General features: G+C 49.8%; 1 protein-coding gene across 1 annotated transcript in view; it reads left to right on the top strand.

Moving 5' to 3' along the window:
- Positions 1-1110, top strand: part of MYH9 (myosin, heavy chain 9, non-muscle) — a 54008-nt gene extending 52898 nt beyond the window's left edge. The window contains exon 41 of the mRNA XM_008636406.2: positions 1-1110. The gene's annotated coding sequence lies outside the window, so the exon portion shown is untranslated.
- The last annotated feature ends 4574 nt before the right edge of the window (positions 1111-5684 follow it).

Here is a 5684-nt window from a genome sequence, read left to right as displayed (position 1 = left end):
GGAAAGATTATTTTTGCTGTAATTCTCCTTTTGTCTTCAATTCTAGCTGCAGGGAAGCTTCTTCCTGTATTCTTTCCCCTCCCTCTTTGTTTGCTTTCGGCAATCATGTTCAGTGACCTCAGACTTCTGCCTCTTTTAATCTGCCCCACCCATGTGGTTTGGGAGCAGTTTCAGGAAAAACGGTGTGCTTTGGCCATGGCAATTTGCCCTTTCTTCTTTCATGCGTTTCCAGGGAGGGCTGAAGAGGAAACTCCTCTTGGGACCTGTTACCTGGAGGATTTGCCAAAGTTGTCTCCTTTATTTTCACCCCCCCATGTCTCTTTTTTCCCATTTTTTTCTTTTTTTCTCCCTTCTTTTTCCTGTCTGGACAGATCTCTGAAGTGCAATGATGTCCTGTTAGTGTCTCTGCCTCTGAGCGGTTTCATCTAAGGTAGTGTGGACCAGTAGTTAACGACAGGCTGGGGGAGCAGAGCAATGTCCTTGTGCTTGTCCGAGAATCTCTGGGGGACCAAATATATTTAATGGTAATAGACAGAATCTAGAGGAATTTAATAGAGTAGTGGGCAGAGGGTGGGGATAAGGGGAGGGAAGTTCCTCTTATTTACATGTCCAAGCCTCTTGCACCTGCTCTGTAACCAGGGGTTGGGATTAGTTATTGTGCACCATTGACTAAGAGTATATTAAAAACCCTTTAATCTGCACAGATATATGTAAGGCCTTTGTATTTCTTGTAATAAGTAATTAAGAAAAAAAATAAAGGTCTTTATCACTGCCTTTCTCTCGGGACCATGGTTATATATAGATAGTCTTTACTTTTCTACACCGTACACTGGTTGCTGGATTTACCTGTATTCTTAACCGTATTGTATATGCTGCATTTAGACCTACTTATGAGCAAAGTAAAATTTAAATATGAAGCACCATACTGTATGCCTGAAGCACCCTAATGCAGAGCCTCCTGTCCCAATTGCTGTCACAGAAGAATTAAATTTTTTTTTTATATAATAAAAGTGCCTTAGCATGTGCCTCAGCTGTGTGTCACCACTACAGTCAGTAATGGTTTACTGGTGCTCCACTGATGTTACCAATAAAGATTATCCATGTGCTGCAGTCGTGTGTGTTGCCCTTCCCTCGGTGCAGTGAAGACCCTGCGCGGCTAGAAACTCTGCTTTTTGTTACATTTTTGCCAGAAATTGAATAAGAAATTTGTGCCCATATTCTGGTCTTTCTGGCCCCTTGCAGTGCCCCAAGTGCATTCTGGTCCTACAGCCAGGGCATGAGAAGCTGCAGTGCAAGCCCAGCAGCTCCGAAGCCCGAGCCCATCCCTCCCATCCCGTGCTGGCCGAGATTTAGACCTTGCTGAGAAAGTCTGAGCTGGGAGCTGCGGTCGGGGCTGGGCCGGGCCTGGGTGGCAGCGATGGGGAAGGAGGCGCTGGCGCTCACCATGAGGGGGCTGTGCTGCCAGCAGGGGCTGCTGCCAGGGCAGTGCCGGCAAACAAGGAGCGGGGAGGGTGCAGCTTACGGGAAACTCCTTCCCTGGGGAGCACGTGTGGCTGCTGCTCCCAAAGGGCGGCGTTTCTGTCTAACCAGATGTTGGGAGGGGAAAAGTCTTCTCGTTAAGAAACTCCAGTGTAAGTAGAAGTTTAAAAAGCCAAGGGGAGTGCAGAAGGAGCAGGCACGGTTAACCATGTGCTGCTGCAGAAGTGGGTGCAGTCCCATTATAAAGGGTCGGTTGAGAATGAGCTACTTTTGAAGTGGTGTTACATGGGCTGCAGTTTTTGAAAGCCTGCATAGGGATTAAGGCATGGGTGTGGGTTCATGATGTGCGGAATACAGGCACTGCTGTGCTGATGTCCTGCATACAGCCTGTTAAAAACAGGACTGCACTTAGTGTCATCTGGGAGGTTACTGGCTCAGCTGCCTCAATCTTTTTCCAGAGTGTTTTGCAGAAACTTGCAGGGTATCTCTGAGACCAGTGTGCCCTTTAAATTGCATAGAAATTGCTTTCCCATCATAGGATCAACTTGAAATGGCACCGCTGGCCAGGCACTGCAGTGATCCAGAGCAGAACCTGTGTGCTGGTGGTGTGATGACCCTTTTAGGCTCAGGCTGTTTTTTGTGTCCTTAGCCTTGAGCTGCTTGGCTGCTGCTCTGTCCTGTGCAAGATGGAAAGAGGCTTTTGTTTTTTTTTTTTTTTTTTTTTTTTTTTAACTGGCATAGTATTTTTCTTCAGCTTTCCACTTTTTTGTGCATCCCCATGGAAGGGACAAAATTAAGTCTCCTACTCTCCATTTTCTGCTTTGCAGAGTGCAACCTTGTGCTAGGAGATTCTCATGGCTTCAGGTTAGTTGCTCTTCTGTGGCTCTCCAGAGCCTGGTAAATGCTTCACAGTGGTTTTTCCTGGGATTTTGGGGATGGTCTGACTAAGTGAATGGTTACAAGGGCTGTAATAAGAGTGGAAAAGAGACGGAGCTGGGACCTTCTCTGTGGGCCTTACAGAAAACTGGTTCCTGGAAGTTGTTTCTGGAGCTCTGTTTGTTGTCTGCACCCTCTGGCCTCAGGGCTGATCCCAGCAGGGGTTGGAAGAGTCTGAATGGGTGGGAAGGGCATAGAGAAACTTTGAGGAGATGCAAGAGATGATGAAGCTGATTAGAAACATTCCTGTCCTTGCACTGGGCCGTTCTACTGGGAACAATGATTGGCAACCAGATCATTAAATGTAATAAGGTCCCTAAAAAAAAATTTAATTGTTTCAGGTTCCAGTGTGTCCCTCACAGACCATTGCAACAGCAGAACCATGGGGCAGAGCAACCAGCCCAGCCCCAGCCTCTGGGAAATGGAGGTAAATCACCAGACCTGCAGCATCATCCCGTGCAAAGAGCCTTCTTTCCTGGGGAGCTGCATGCTCTGCTTGCTCCTGCTGCAGCTTCCCCCAGGGCAGAGCAAGGACAGTGGCCATTAGAGCCAGTTCCAGCTGGGTTCCTGGGCACAGCAGCACTGACCTGCCAGATTTAGGATTTAGCTCTCTTCCATTTCTTCTGCAAATTGATTCAAGTACCACTTAATGAAAATGGAGAATGAGGGTGCAGATTCAATGGCTGTGGAGTGGGATTCCTCAGTGACAGGCACTGGAGTGGGGGAACTAAGGTAGAAATCTGCAGCTTTCCGTGCCTGGGGGGTGTAAGGGAGGTATCAGAGCGGTGGTTTGAGTGATCTGAAAATAAAATGCAGACTGCTGCAGCCCAGCTAGAGGCCAGGCAGCTCAGCCTGTTCTGGAGATGCTGGAGATAGTATTCCCAGTTCCAGAACAGAGAACTAGTACTAGTGGATAACTGCTGTCTGTTTGGATTTAATTTTGCCTTTCCACTACTGCTTTAGCAGTGGGAGCGAAAGCAGAAGGAAAAGGATAGCAAAAAAACCAAACCAAAACCGGTTTTGTCCTAAATTTGTGAACTCCATCCTTGCTACCATTTCAAGCCTGAGTGGCTGAGCAGATGTGCAGCAAGAGGAAAAGCAAACTGTGAAATGTCTTGAGCAAGGATGGTCTGGCACATGAGAGGAGAGGTGCAGGGAGCCGACTCCCTGCACTGGAGTCAGCCTCCCTCTCTGAGACATTTGGGTAAAATGTCCAGAGAAGGACGCCGAAAAGCCAATTAGGTAAAAGTACAGCCCCTCTTTGGACTGAGCATTGAGGACAGGTTGCCTTCTCCACTCCCCTACAGCAGCTGAGGGTGCACGCAGGCAGCAGAGGCCATGGGACACATGCCCTGCAGGAGAGTCTGCCTTGGAAGTTTCACTATTGCTCAGCTCTCCAGCCCTGAGGAAGAGCAAGGGAGGAAGTGGAGGACTGATGATGATGGAGTGGTTGGCCTCGCATGCCGTGTTACTCATAATGTGGTTGCTTGCTGCTAATTAAGCTGGAATTACACTGTGAATGGCTTAATTCACTACAGCCCTAATTGACTTCTGATGGAATTTGTGCAGAATCTCAGGGAAGTGGGTGTTGTGGCAGGGTGTATCACTCGGGACAAATAGATCACTTCCTTTGACTCCTTTTTAGGAGAAGAGCCATTGCTCAAATCCCTGAGCTCATTCAAGACTGAGCTTGAAGCAGAGCTCTGTGGCCAGAAGAAGTCTCATGAGACGTGAAGTTCTGGTGGCAGAGAGTGGTGGTGCCAGTCGAGAGATTGCCTGGAAGTGCAGGGATGCTGCACTTTGCAGCCAAAAGATGTGGGGCAGCCTTTACCAGCTTTGTGGGTGAAGCAATGACTTGGTGGAGAAAAGGAGAAAGGAAAAAAATACAACAAACCCTTGGAGCTGTGATCAAAGGAACTTCCTGCTTTTCATTCCCACTGTATCCAGGGAAACATCTCCCTGTGTTGCCTTATAAAGAAACAGCATTGCGCCGGAGCTGAGCCCACCTTTCACTTTTCCTCCCCCAAACTCCTGGCACTGAGGCGTTCCTGGTGCAGCAGTGAGGGAAGCATCCTTTCTCCTAGCCCAGGTTCTTCCCTTCCAGATGCTTTACTCAGTCCTGGGCTGTCCCTGGGATTTGAGAGGACCCTGGCAAAACTTCCCAGCCCTGCAAGCCGCTGGACGGATGTAGGCTGCCCAGGCCAGTGCGCATGTGTTGAAAGCTTGTTTCATTTCCTTCTCAGCACTTCCCCATGGGAGCTGAGAAGGCCAGGGGGGCTGCATGCACCGTGTCCGTGCTGCCAAGTCCATCCTGGGTTGGAGCTGGCTCTTTCAGACCCCGTTTCTGCCTCCCCAAACTTCCTTGGTGGCTGGTGCAGGTGCAAGGAGCTCAGCTCCAGGGGAGAGACTGGCTCCAGCCTCAGGTGAGGCTCTCTGCTTGCCTAAGTGTTAAAATGTTGTCGCTAGGAACTACAGCAGCCTTTGAAGCTGAGGTTATCAGCACAGGTTTTAATGGGGTAACACAGCCCAATTTGCTGTGCAGGCTTTTGATCCTGTGGGCTGTCGATGTGCTTGTGCAGCTCACAGCTCGCCAGCTCATCATTTTCGGAAGCACGAGACGCCCAGCTGTCTTGCCCTGATGTGTCCTTGTGGGTAAGGCACTGACAAAGCTCTTGATCAGCTTTTGCTTGAAGCTCAGCTCACCATTTCCCTCTCACCTGGGAAGTTTCTGGGAGGCAACTTCAAGGACATGGCTTACGCTCCAGCCTGGATCTGCAGATAAACGGCAGTGGTACCCCACACGAGGAAAGGTGCCAGGTTTGTGCTGTCTGTGTTTATTCAGGCCCTTGCTGTGAGGCTGGAGGGGATTTATCTGCATCCCAGGACCTCTCCTTTGCTAAGGGAAGTGCTCCCCTCTGTGCTGCAGCCAAGGAATTTGGTTCAGAGTAGGGATGGCCAGCACGCCTGGCAGCCCTGCTGCACTGGAGGATAACACAGAGTATCTCCACAGCGTAGGAGGAAATTACACTGGGAGTAAAGCCCCACCTACCTCAGAGGTCGTTTCCCTGCCCCAGAGCTGCTTAAACAGAAAAGCCAGCAGGGCTGGGCCCAGCACTTGCATTTGTGGGGCTGACTGGTGCTGAGCAGGCAGCCCCACTGCCACCAATGCAAGTGTCAGGACGTGGATGGGACCAGCATTCCAATGGCCAAGGATGTGTCACCATGTGCAGCATGCCCTGCAGGGCTGGTCCTCTCACAGGGTATAGCAC

This window comes from Corvus brachyrhynchos, unplaced genomic scaffold (genome assembly GCF_000691975.1).
Source record: "Corvus brachyrhynchos isolate BGI_N302 unplaced genomic scaffold, ASM69197v1 scaffold56, whole genome shotgun sequence".
NCBI lineage: Eukaryota > Metazoa > Chordata > Aves > Passeriformes > Corvidae > Corvus > Corvus brachyrhynchos.
The sequence above is the reverse complement of the archived record's forward strand: the minus strand, read 5'-3'. Positions and strand labels throughout refer to the sequence as shown.